General features: G+C 42.6%; 1 protein-coding gene across 2 annotated transcripts in view; it reads left to right on the top strand.

The window, feature by feature from the left end:
* add3a (adducin 3 (gamma) a) overlaps nucleotides 1-13,383 on the top strand; it is a 259,484-nt gene that overhangs the window by 392 nt on the left and 245,709 nt on the right. The gene's annotated exons all lie outside the window — the stretch shown is intronic.

The raw sequence follows: 13,383 nt of genomic DNA on the forward strand, positions 1-13,383 counted from the left end.
TTTTCTTACATGCACCATGCTTCGTGCCACATGAGGAACTTTTTTTTGTTTTGTTTTTTCTCGTGGTGTGAATAGAATACCAGCACACTAAATGGAATAGCTGAGGCTCTCTTGCCTCTTTTCACATGGAGAGTTCTTTCACTCGTGAGAAGAATGGGGCTGGGAGCTGTGAATGGACCTGAGGTGGCTTTCTGTGTGCAGAGGAGAAGTGCCGCCCTCTCAAGTGTCGGCATGTTTGCTGAGTCGGAGGCAGGGGGTAGGTTGAACTAGGTTCATGTGTTTGGAGATGGGTGAGGGGGGCTGGGCTTCATGCATCTGATCACCTGTGTTTATGCTTCTACTTTGCTCAGAAGGGGTCTTAAAAATCCAGGGTTTGTAATTACACTGCATTTCCCGGTGCTCTCCCCTCACTGTTTACCCCCTGAGGGAAAGGAAGAGTGATCCACACAAGTGCCTTGTGTTTTTTTCGTAGGTGTCTGATTCCTACTGACTGAGCTGTGTGATAAGAAGTTGGGACTGTCTTCCTTTTGCGGTTGGATTTCTGAATGACTGGATGAGAACTTTCATCATGCTGTTGACCTGCATTTACTGATCTCTTGAATGGTTTAAGGTTGCATGCGATCACGCTCTTTACATTACAAGGTGCATGGTTGAGGTGTAATGGTTTTATAGAGGATGGGCAGTGACGTCACAATGTATTGCATTCTGGAATTGCCGGTGCCGTGTTCACGCTCACACTCGCCAAAATAAAAAGCGGCAGCTGGGTGTGTGTGTGTGTGGTTTTTGCATGTTTATTCTTGTGTGTACTGTCGCAGGGGTGGTTGCCAAGTGGTTAGTGCACTTGGTTTCAGTGCAGAAGGTTCCGGGTTCAAACCAAACTCCTGCCACATTTCTCCATGTAATGTGGAGTTGCATCTGGAAGGGGATCTGGTGTAAATCTTGTGGCAAATCAACATGCAGATCCACCTGTGGCAACCCTGAGTGCAAAGGAGGGAGCAGCTGAAGGGACTTAACACCCCCAGACACTTGCCGACTATGGTGCACACACTTGCATGCACTGTGTTGTGCAGGAGAGTAAACTCGTTGTTAACGGGTGTAAATTGAACATGAGAGGGGCGCCGGCACGTGCAATTGTGCAAAGAGAATTTTGAAATGTTCAAAAAAATCTTTCACACATAAATGTCGTGCAACATGGCGTGATCAGCTCACCAACAATACGTGCAGCTCGTCAAGTGGAGTAAAAAAGAAGTGAAAAGAGTGAGTGGTTGTGTCAGCGGATTGCATCAGACCACAGGTCGTCTGAATGATTATAACAAGATGTTAAATCTATCATAAACATATTTTACAGCTGCTCACAGGAAGGAAAGAACATGCAACTGTTTTACCAAGACATGACAATGTCAACACGACAAATAATTACCTTTTTAGAGGCTCCAAATGCTTTTTCCAGCTCATTAGGCACGTGCATGCAGGAACGGCTGCTGCTGCAGCGGTCCTCTGTGATTCAGGAAGCGATTATAGCAGTTTTCAACAGACAACTCGCAAAGAAAATGATTAATTTGCCAGAAAAATAATTATTTGATATGTGCAGCGTCCAGCACACAGCGCGTGGCAGCCAGTGGAACAAAGCACGGTGTCCAGCTGGGAACGCACTGGGTGGGATCGTCACGACAATGTGCGTGCAAGTGCATGGATCAAAGTCGTGCAAGTGTCAGGGGGCCTTTACGTTACTATTGTGTGTACTGTATTCCATGTGGTGAACATTGATTAGTGATAAAAACTAAACTAACACACAAGGTGACGGGTAAAGAGGAAGGACAACTAAACTAAATCCCACAGGTGTTTAGTAGGATTTGCGTATGGATTGTGCACAAAATTGGCTCATATTTGCTTTACATCCGCAGTATCCGTGAAACATGCTTGTATGAGTCGGCCGACACCCACACATGTCCGCAATTATCCGCAGAGGCACATTTTTCCGTTGCCAGGATTTTTGAGCTGCACAAAATTTTGGCTGCGGATGACATCCGCCTTACATACTCCATACATACTCAATACATACTCAATCTATGCACTGTATATCCACCGTCATCTGATGATATCCGCAACTGACAGGGATTTGCGGCTTGGCAGCGGACTGGGACAGTGTGTAAAACGGATATTTTGCGTGCCCATCATGTCCACATCACAAACTAAAATAAGTTGTAGCAACTGCATACAGATTGACCACAAATAAAGCGGTTTTATTACGTCTGCTTTGCGTCTACTTTGCATCTGATTTGCGGCGGATGCAAATCAGATGCGCTGTGTTCACAGCTTGACGCCGTTCTTTGTTTCTACCGGCTGCCACGCACTCTGGATGCTGTGTATATAAAATAATAATTTTGTGGCGGATTAATCAGTTTATTCTGCAAATTGGCTGTTGAAAATGGCTCTAATCACCTCCCGAATCACAGAGGAAGCTGCAGCTGAGCTGTTCGCGCGCGCTAACAAGCTGCAGAAAGCATTTTGAGCAACCTAAAAAGGTAATTATTTGACTTGTTTACATTGTCAAGGCCTGATAAAACAGTTGCGTGTTTTTTTCCTTCTTGTCTGCAGCTGTTACAGCATTTATCCTATGTTTATAACAGATTTAACTTCTTGTTATAATCGTTCAGACGAGCTGCGCTCTGCTGCGATCCGCTGACGTCACCACTCGCCCTGTTCACTGCTTGTTTACTCCAATCAACTTGTCCAAGTCCAGCAAATGCTCCAGAGACTGTATTGTTGGTGTGAATAGTGATGCCGACGCCCAAGTGCGCTTCTTTTATGACTGCAATGCAGATGCTGTGCACGCGCAACACGTACGCAATGTATTCATAATACACAAGTAATACTGCCGTGATAATCGCAATGCATCAGATCGTTTCTTCACTACATGCGTTATACAACCGTGATTGTTCATCATATATTCGCTATACATTATTAATATATCTGTAATTCATACTGGGACATTGTCATTTTTGGCCAATTTTGTTGCGGATGACAACGAATGCCCGTAATTTGTATACTCAATTCATGTGCAATTAATCCTCTCCCCAGTGGGACAGGGCCCTAACAGAAAAAAAACCCGTGTCACTTGTGGTTGAAAAAAATCCTCAGCAAGTAACAGTAAAGACAGAAGCTCAACATGAGCTCATCAAGGAGTGTTATTTGGCCAAAATAGAGAGAGTTTGAGTAGTTGATCCATATGAACACAGAGTGGTTGGTTGATTTTGACAAGCTGCCGATGCAAACGTTCCCCAACATTTTCTCTTACTTTGCCAAAACCTACACATTCAAACAGTTTTGGAAACGCACACAATCGTTTCACCAGTGGCTGGTGCAGGACCTGCTGATTTTTGAATGCAGCAAACACATGACCATCATCCCAGTTGCTCTGTGTTTCTCAGTGTCACACATAAACATGTCATTGTTATAACGACACTGAACACAACAAAGTGACTTATTTTAATACTTATTTCTATGCCTGTGTTTCCACTCCTCGTTGTTAGCTTGCAGATTGTTGTTCTGGGAGACAGTTGTTGCAATGATGGGGGAAAGCAGGCCTTGGAGCCTTAGCAACCTTGATTGTCTACAAGCAGCCAGGGAGACACAAGTTGGCAGGTGTGATTAACTGATATTCTGTAGGTCACAAGTTATAATTTATAGTTACAACCCCAGTTCCAGTGAAGCTGGGACATTGTGTGAAATGTAAATAAAACAGAATGCAATGATTTGCAAATCCTCTTCAACCTATATTCAGTTGAATACACCACAAAGACCACGATATTTAATGTTCAAACGGATAGACATTTTGGTTTTTGTGCAAACATTTGCTCATTTTGAAATGAATGCCTGCAACACATTTCAGAAAAGCTGGGACAGAAGCAACAAAAGACTGGGAAAGTTGATGAATGCTCAGAGATCACCTGTTTGGAACATTCCACAGGTGAACAGGTTAATTGGAAACAGGTGAGTGTCATGATTGGGTATAAAAGGAGCATCCCCAAAAGGCTCAGACATTCACAAGCAAAGATGGGGCGAGGATCACCACTTTGTGAACAACTGTGTGAATAAAATAGTCCAACATTTTAAGAACATTGTTTCTCAACGTTCAATTCCAATGAATGTAGGGATTCCATCATCTACAGTTCATAATATAATCAGAAGATTCAGAGAATCTGGAGAACTTTCTACACGCAAGCGGCAAGGCCGAAAACCAACATTGAATGCCCATGACCTTCGATCCCTCAGGCTGCACTGCATTAAAAACCGACATCATTGTGTAAAGGATCTTACAGCGTGGGCTCAGGAACACTTCAGAAAACCATTGTCAGTTAACACAGTTCGTCACTACATCTTCAAGTGCAAGTTAAAACTCTGCCATGCAAAGCTAAAGCCATTCATCAACAACATCCAGAAACACCGCCGCCTTCTCTGGGCCCGAGCTCATTTGAAATGGACAGATGCAAAGTGGAAAGGTTTGCTGTGGTCTGATGAGTCCGCATTTGAAGTTGTTTTTGGAAATCATGGATGTCGTGTCCTCTCGACAAAAGAGGAAAAAGACCATCCAGATTGTTACCAGCACAAAATCCAAAAGCCAGCATCTGTGATGGTATGGGGGTGTGTTAGTGCCCATGGCATGGGCAACTTACACATCTGTTATGGCACCATCAATGCTGAAATGTACATCCAGACTTTGGAGCAACACATCCTGCCATCCAAGCAACGTCTTTTTCAGGGACGTCCCTGCATATTTCAGCAAAACAATGCCAAGCCATATTCTGCACGTGTTACAACAGCGTGGCTTCTTAGTAAAAGAGTCCGGGTACTCGACTGGCCTGCCTGCAGTCCAGACCTGTCACCCATTGAAACGTATGGCTCATTATGGAGCGCAAAATATGACAAGGGAGACCCTGGACTGTTGAACATCTGAAGTCGTACATCAAGCAAAAATGGGAAAGAATTCCACCTACAAAGCTTCAACAATTAGTGTCCTCAGTTTCCAAACACTTATTGAGTGTTGTTAGAAGGAAAGGTGATGTAACACAGTGGTAAACATACCACTGTCCCAGCTTTTTTGAAACGTGTTGCAGGCATCCATTTCAAAATGAGCAAATATTTGCACAAAAACAATAAAGTTTATCAGTTTGAACATTAAATATCTTGCCTTTGTGGTGTATTAAATTGAATATAGGTTGAAGAGGATTTGCAAATCATTGTATTCTGTTTTATGTACATTTTACACAATGTCCCAACTTCATTGTGTTATGTGGGCCGCTGAAGAGGAGGTACTGCTGGCCCACCACCACTAGAGGGCGCCCTGCTTGGAGTGCGGGCTCCAAGCACGAGAGGGCGCCAGACCCAGAAGAAGTGACAGCTGTCATTCATCCTCTGCACCAGCTGTCACTCGTTCATCATCATCATCATCATCACCATAAAGGCCGGACTGCAACTCCACCTCCTCGCCGAGAAATCGACTACTGAAGAGGTAATTTCTCTGCTGACTCATACGTTGTGTAATAATCTGAACTTCTGTTGCAGCCGTTTTCCTGGTGTTTTCCTTATCTGTGGGGTTGGCGTTTGGTGTGACAGCGACGGCTTCGCCTCACACCCCAAACCAGATAAGTGGTTAATCAGGAGCTGCACGAGTGTGTGATTGGAGGTGGAGGTGCTCCCTCCTAACTGTGTGCAGACTGTGGATTACTGAGTGTGCGGACTCACACTCATTCATCTTGTCTCTGCTTTCTGCCAGCAGTACCAGGGTCGACAGCCGAAGACAGAGGCCACCTGGGGACTCGGGACTTGGCGGCTCCGGTGTTCTTCAGACCGTTGGTGGTGGAAGCCGTGTGGGACGCGGCTTCTCTCTCGTCGGGGGTCTTCTATCTTCGAGCCTGCCCACACGTCACCTGGTGTCAATTGACTTTGCAAATTCTGTGTATTTAGTTGTGTATTATCACAACATTAAATTGTTACTTTTTGGCTTATTCATTGTCCGTTCATTTGCGCCCCCTGTTGTGGGTCCGTGCTACGACACCTTCCCAACACATTGGATTTGGGGTTCTATTAAGCAATAATACTTTTGGGCTTGAAGATACTGAAAGCACTGTCAGATACGTAGGGTGCATGTCTGACTGTATATTCCACATACAGTCTAAAAAAAGGAACTGCTGTCTCAATGAGAAAAATTGATGTAACAATTTCCATAGATTTTTTAAGTTATTTCAACTTTGTTATTTCAACTTTCAGTTAATGTCACAAGACTTCTCTAGTTAAGTTGAAATAACTGAAAAAAAAAATCTGTGCAAATTGTTACATCACTTTTTCTCGTTGTACACCAGTTTGTTTTTTAGACTGTACTATCTTGCATACGTGTACCAGGTTTGGTTGAAATCAGTTTTTTTTTTTTTTTTAAGTAACTTTTTATCTTCGACTTCAGTTACCTTGACCCTAATGTTTAATCACTGACAAATTTGACCTTGCCAGGGAAATTCCAGAGCTCATTTATATAATAATACCTAGCTTGGTACAAATCAGCATTAATGACCTGAATGACTGTAACTGATAAATTTGACCTCACCAGCACAGTTCCATAGTCCACCTACAACCCCAGTTCCAATGAAGTTGGGACATTGTGTAAAATGTAAATTAAAACAGAATACAATGATTTGCAAATCCTCTTCAATCTGTATTCAATTGAATACACCACAAAGACAAGATATTTAATGTTCAAACTGATAAACCTTATTGTTTTTGTGCAAATATTTGCTTATTTTGAAATGGATGCCTGTAACACGTTGCAGAAAAGCTGGGACAGTGGTATGTTTATCACCGTGTTACATCACCTTTCCTTCAAACAGCACACAATAAGCATTTTGGAACAGAGCACACTAATTGTGAGTGTCATGACTGGGTATAAAAGGATCATCCCAAAATGCTCAGCCGTTCACAAGCAAAAATGTAGCGAGGATCTCCACTTTGTAAACAACTGCATGAAAAAATAGTACAACAGCTTAAGAACAATGTTTCTCAATGTTCAATTGCAAGGAATTTAGGGATTACATCATCTACAGTCCATAATATAATCAGAAGATTCAGAGCATCTGGAGAACTTTTTACACGTAAGCGGCAAAGCCGAGAACCAACATTGAATGCCCGTGACCTTCGAACCCTCAGGCGGCACTGCATTAAAAAGCGACATCATTGTGTAAAGGATCTTACTGCTTGGGCTCAGGAACACTTCAGAAAACCATTGTCAGTTAACAGTTAAATTGAATATAGGTTGAAGAAGATTTGCAAATCATTGTATTCTGTTTTATTTACATTTTACACAACGTCCCAACTTCATTGGGATTGGGGTTGTACATATGTTTGTCAAGTTGCGGGAAAAAAATTTAATATTTACTTTTGAGCCCAGTGAAACTGATCTGCTGTCAACACTAGGGCTGGGTATTGAGATCCGGTTCTTTTTGGGTATCATTAAGAAATGATTCAATCCAACGATATCAATAGCCTTTTTGCTTAACGATTCCCTTATCTTATCTTATGTCCTTCAGAGCGGCCGTTGTTTTTGAGGGTGTTTGTCTGGAAAATTATCTTTTCTCTACGATGATTGCAAACCCTGCAGCGGCTCTGTAATCATCCTCTTCTGCAGCGCGACTCCACTTTGAAGCGTGAACCAATGAAGCAGTGCTTCGACCCGCTGGCTCATTGGTTCTTTGATTCGCTGCTCTTCAGAAGCGGCAAGTCCGCTTCTTAATCCCTCTCAAAGTCATTAAAAATATGTCAATTGTGAGTCACTTTTGTGTGAATTAAAGTCGCTAACTGGGACTCTTGTCGCAGTCAAGAAACGAGAATTATCCTCCGTTCTGTTGACACAGCTCCAAACACTGCACGGCTCTCTGCTGAGACAGAGTCCTGTTGGAATTAGTAACTTCAAAACAAATTGTGGCTTTAAATAAAATGTCACTGCTTTCCAAACGTAATACAGACAATAAATGTTTCTGTGTAGGCTTTCAGTTGTCCAGATGGTTTCCATAGTAGAGAAGCTTGAATCTTCGACTGGACTGGGTTGCTTGACGCAGAGAGGGTGCCAGTGGACCTCAGTCTGCAGTTCATCTCCACCTTAAAAACACTAACCACATGTTTGAGGACAAGGAAGTTAAAATCTTAGCCAGAGAGAAGAAATGGTTTGAGAGAGGGGTCAAGGAGGCATTCTATAGGGGCTTTCACAGTGGCGTATTCGTAGAGCTGCTCATTGCAGCATTGTGTTTAATTTAAATACGCCTGAAATACGCGCGTACTCAGCCTTTAACAGTGTTAGTTCATACTTGCAGCTGCGTGTGTTCGCGTTTTAATATGTGCACACAGTCGCGTGTGCAATGCCACACCAGTTTCAGTGCTATTTTCTGCCTCTGTGGAAGTGCGCTCTGTTCTCTACTGCATGGTGTGGTGTGGCTCAAAAACAGAGTAATTTAACATTATTATTTTTTTATTATTTTTTTATGCAGTGAGTGCAAGTTTATTTTAGAGTCACAGCTCTTTTCAGTTTTGATCAGACTGACTGATCAGGGCGTTTGATGAGCGTACCGACACGCAGCGAGTGAACATTTATTTTAAAGAGTCACAGCACTTTTCAGCTTTGATCAGACTGATCGATCAGGGCGTTTGATCAACGTGTTTATTTTAAAGAGTCACAGCTCTGATTATACACAGAGAGAGAGAGAGGGAGGGAGAGCGCGCGCGCGAGAGAGAGCGCTTTTATTTTATTTTATTTTAAGGAGTCTGATAGAGGAGAGAGAGCAGTTTTATTTTAAGGAGACTCAGATTCAAAGTAAAACCGCTCTCTCTCTCTCAGCGGTTTTATGAAACGATGCGACACAGTGAAACAGTCCTCATATAATGAGTCCTGTATGATAAAGTGAAGCAATGATCTTGCAGTATTTATAGCTCCAGAAGAACAACAGGGAGATGTGAAATGGCGCACAGTACCGTGTTGCAGTGTGGGCGGGCTCACAGTAGTGGACAGTAGCACGGCGCTGCGTGTTCTCGCGTGAAGGCTCCATGCTGTGCTGTACGCCTGAGAAAATTAAACAGGTTTAATTTCTTCCATCCTGCGCACGTAGCCCTCAACATACTGCTGCGTATTGAGAAAAACTCGTGAAGTGGGCAGAGAGCTACTCATTACAGCGTAGATGATACGCTGTAATGAGCAGCTCTACGAATACGCCACTGTGAAAGCCCCTTATGTGAAGCTGTTGAAACCCAGCCTTAACCGGGGAGCCTTAACCTTTGTCCCCTGTTTACAATGGGGTACTCAGGTCAAAGCAGTTTCAGTCTTTTGTTCATGGTAATGAGTCATTCACATCATCAGGAAAGTCGTCAGAGGAGCCATCAGGAGAGGCATCCGTCCCATCATTAGGAGGGACAGCTGCCCTGTCATTAGGAGGGTGCTAACTAGAGCACAGTAGTTGCTAATTAGAGCTATTGTTTAGTCACTAGCCTATAGCAGTCTGCCTCTCAGTAGGAGGGGTCTGGTTAGGTTTAAAACTCCAGCTTTTGTGGCTTCTGTTTATTCTTCTCTACAAGAGTTAAGACAGATGTCAGACTACCAGAACAAGAATTTTAGCTGAGGAAGCATCTGCGATTTGAAGCAAAACGTCCTCACGTCCAAAGCAACCCAGTCCAGTCGAAGATTCAAGCTTCTCTACTATACAGACAATAAACTACAATTGACTAAAACTTTTTTCCTTCCAAAATGAGATGTCCTGCATTCTTTATGACGTGCAGCACAACGTGTAAGATCTCAGCTCACTTGTATGGAAAGACATTCATGCCAGTAATGTCTGAAAGGAAATGCTTTTGACAAAAACTACAGATTTTGTTTATTTCTATTTATGTCCAGAGATCAAGGATCCACCATGTAGAGTTTATTATGTCCAGAGTTTAAGGATCCAGTGATCAATTTCATATTTATTTACTTTAAGACTCAATAAAATGTTGTTGAAAGAGAAAACCTGTAAACCCTACTTTTAGTACACAGAAAATTCACAAGAGGTATCGAAAAGGAATCCAATCGATACGTGGAATCGATAACGATATCGATACCCATCCCTAGTCAGCACCATATTCTATAGTCAGGACCATGGTCATCAGCCATTGACAGGAATTTACATATCGAACACGCAAATTATTCTCATTTTGTATAACTATCTCTATGGTTATGTGACAGGGAAGAGAATATATTAACACCGGAGTGAAATGCACCCCCTTGTGAGAATGCTTACTTAAAGATTGTTGCCTTAAACCAACAATTTAAGATGATCGGTGCTGAATTTCAATTTGTGCCAAACACTGCACACCTCCCATGACAAACCATTACAAGACGCACACTCATTTTAATTTTGTAAATATTCACTAACATTTTCAGTTAAAACATGAGTATTTGTCTTATGTTGCACACACCATCAAACGACGGATTAAATTTGATTTTGCACTTACAGTCATTAATACATGCATAACTCTCATTTACATACTGCTGTTTGCGTCACATTAGCATTCACTGTCGTGCGCGATTAATTGTGATTACATTATATTTCTCTTGTTGTGAATCCCAGTTTTAGTTTGAATGTTGTATTACGTATTGTTTTCTGGAGAAAGAAGAGGTTGGCGACTACAGGTGTAGTTTCCTCATTATAAACAGCGCATGATGAATTAGTTTTACTGTCATTCAGAGGTCTGGGTTGATCTGATTGTTTGGGGACATCATATGTCCATCTCCATGTTACCTAACTGTTCTTCTTGACAAGGGCAGGTGTTTCTCCAAATGAACCACTGACAAATAAATCCTGACATGCTGTCAGGTTAATATTTTCAGTGCTGAAGTAATGATTTCTGGCTGATTCATTCCGGCTCTACAGACACCTGCGTCCATAACGCTGACTCCTGAACACAGTGATCTACACAGACTTTGCATAGACAGTGTTTGCATGCAGTGTTGCCTTCTAGATTTCCTGTTTTGTGTCATTATGTTTCTAGTTCCACAAGCACAAGTTCCAATATTGTTGTCTTAATAGCGTCACAGTAGGATGTTGTCATGATAAAACATTATTCCATTATGTGAAAACATTTAAATTTTCTTACTGTAGCAAAGCAGGTAGACTAGCAGAATAGGAGATGTAAACTTGGGTTTGATTCCTGGTCACACTACCTGTCTGTGTCCTTGGACAAGACACTTAATCTGCTTCATCCCAGTCCACCCAGCTGTAAATGGGTATCAACCTTGGCCGGGGGAATCATAGACTATGGAAACCGGGGATACGCACCAGTACCAATGGCCCTAAGGGCCTGTGTTCTAGAACTTACTTACATCTTAGGACTAACTGTATCTGAATGTCTACAGTACCACTCAAACGTTTGTACATATTCAATTTAAAGGGACAGTATGCACAAGCGTGTTATTGGTCGTGTTGATCCCAATAATTTTGGTCACTTTGCAGAATGCAAACTAATTAAATGGCACTTGACAAAGAAACAATGTGCATGACCATTTCAGACAACTTCTACTCTTAAGTCATCTGTCATTTGTCTCACATGCTTTGTCTGACACTTATGGTTAAGATGAAACACAGTATCTTCCACTTGGCACAAAGAATAGCATAGTGCATTGTACTATTCGTAGTTTCCACCTGATTCAGTGGTGGTGTTCTTGCCCTTTAATCACACTGTTGCAATTGTAGTCAATGACTGCTGAACGGAGAACAACAACGGAGGACAGTGAACACGATTTATTGTCCAATAAACAGTTAACTGAGCAAAAGCAGCAATGTGACAAACTGTAACAAATGGACAGTAGACCACAGCCAGACATATATCCCAAAACCAGAGTTTGCAAAATAAAATATCTTCAATAGGGATATGGCAGTTCTGAATGCAGAATGAAGTCAGTAATTCGAGTGAAGCTAATAGAATATTTTAACAATGTTCACATCAGTGTCATTAAAGATGTGTTATTTGGAAGACAAAATAATGGATTTTCCAGTCTCATGTAGAGAAAAAAACATTTAAGCAATTTTCTTTAAAAAGAGGGGTGGGCAGATACTCAACAGGTATCCTGATACGTGGATATGGTTGGGAACAACAATGCTTGGGACTCTGGTGATTTGCTTGGGACTCCGGTGAGGGCAGTCGCATCTCTTCCTCTCTCTCCTCTGTTTTTCTCTAGCTTTCTATCTGTGCTCCAACCTTCAAAAGGGTCAACTACACCACACTGTGAATTCATCAAGCTATTTGGAATAACCATGGAATTGATCAGCTGGTCTCTGAACGCTGTTGACACTATTTTTTCAACAAGGTCATCAGGGCTGGGGAACCCTGCATGCGCAGATGGAACCTATCCTGCTGGCTATGTTCTCGATGCCTATGACAAGTTGCACGGTGCATGCTTGGCACCACTCTCTGTGGACGACATCGAAGATTTATTCTTATTTACTTTTATGGCAGGAGGGCTGGTGCTGATTGGATTATGCGCTGCCCTGACCTACTGGAAAATTGGCAAGATGGCTGCTACCAGAACCACAACCCCACATCTGTCCATCATGATTAACGAAGTGGGCAAGGCGGTACCATCTCAGACTGTGTTAACCTTTGAACTCAAACGTAAGTTGCAAAACATCTCGGAGCATATATCTGCCTTGCAAAGGAAGATGTTGGAGACCAGTGAATATTCATAAATTGGATTTCGACGGTCAGAGCAGCTGCAAATGGAATTTCTGTGTCTCTCTGCCTAACTCAAAACATGGCAGCCTTATCAGCTACCGAAGATCAAAACACCGTTCTTGTTTTTCCTCCAGAAGGATTTCAATGGCCTTGGTGAAGCATTCGGTTGTCCTCTTATCTGCCCTCCCTTACAGCCTGCTGTTGTCAAGGCAACTCCAGACTGTATGCACACACAGACAGAGACTGACACACAAACAGCATCCGAGAATGTAAAAAGGGGCAGGGCTGAAGGTAGCAAGTACTTTGCCACTGGTGACACTTATTCGCGAGATGCAATATTTTACCGCCTGCTTGCCACACTGCCTCTGTGAACTTTAGTATAATGGGCTGGGAACAGATCTGCATTAGTGTTTGTTACAAATCCAATGCCATCAGCTTGCAGCAGGGTTTCGGGGATGTTGCAGACAGCCTGGTTAAGTTGCACGAGCTTGCAGGTGACCCGGTCGAGTTCCTGATGATCTCTATCTGCGTCAACATTTTGAACAGTCCAAAATTTTGTTCCCAATCATCCCGATTGATCAGGGGGAAAGCTGGAGCTGGAGTATTAATACAATACGACGGCCTGACACAGGATAAGATCTTTGC

This window comes from Thalassophryne amazonica, chromosome 15, assembly GCF_902500255.1.
Source record: "Thalassophryne amazonica chromosome 15, fThaAma1.1, whole genome shotgun sequence".
In the NCBI taxonomy this organism is placed as follows: Eukaryota; Metazoa; Chordata; class Actinopteri; order Batrachoidiformes; family Batrachoididae; genus Thalassophryne; species Thalassophryne amazonica.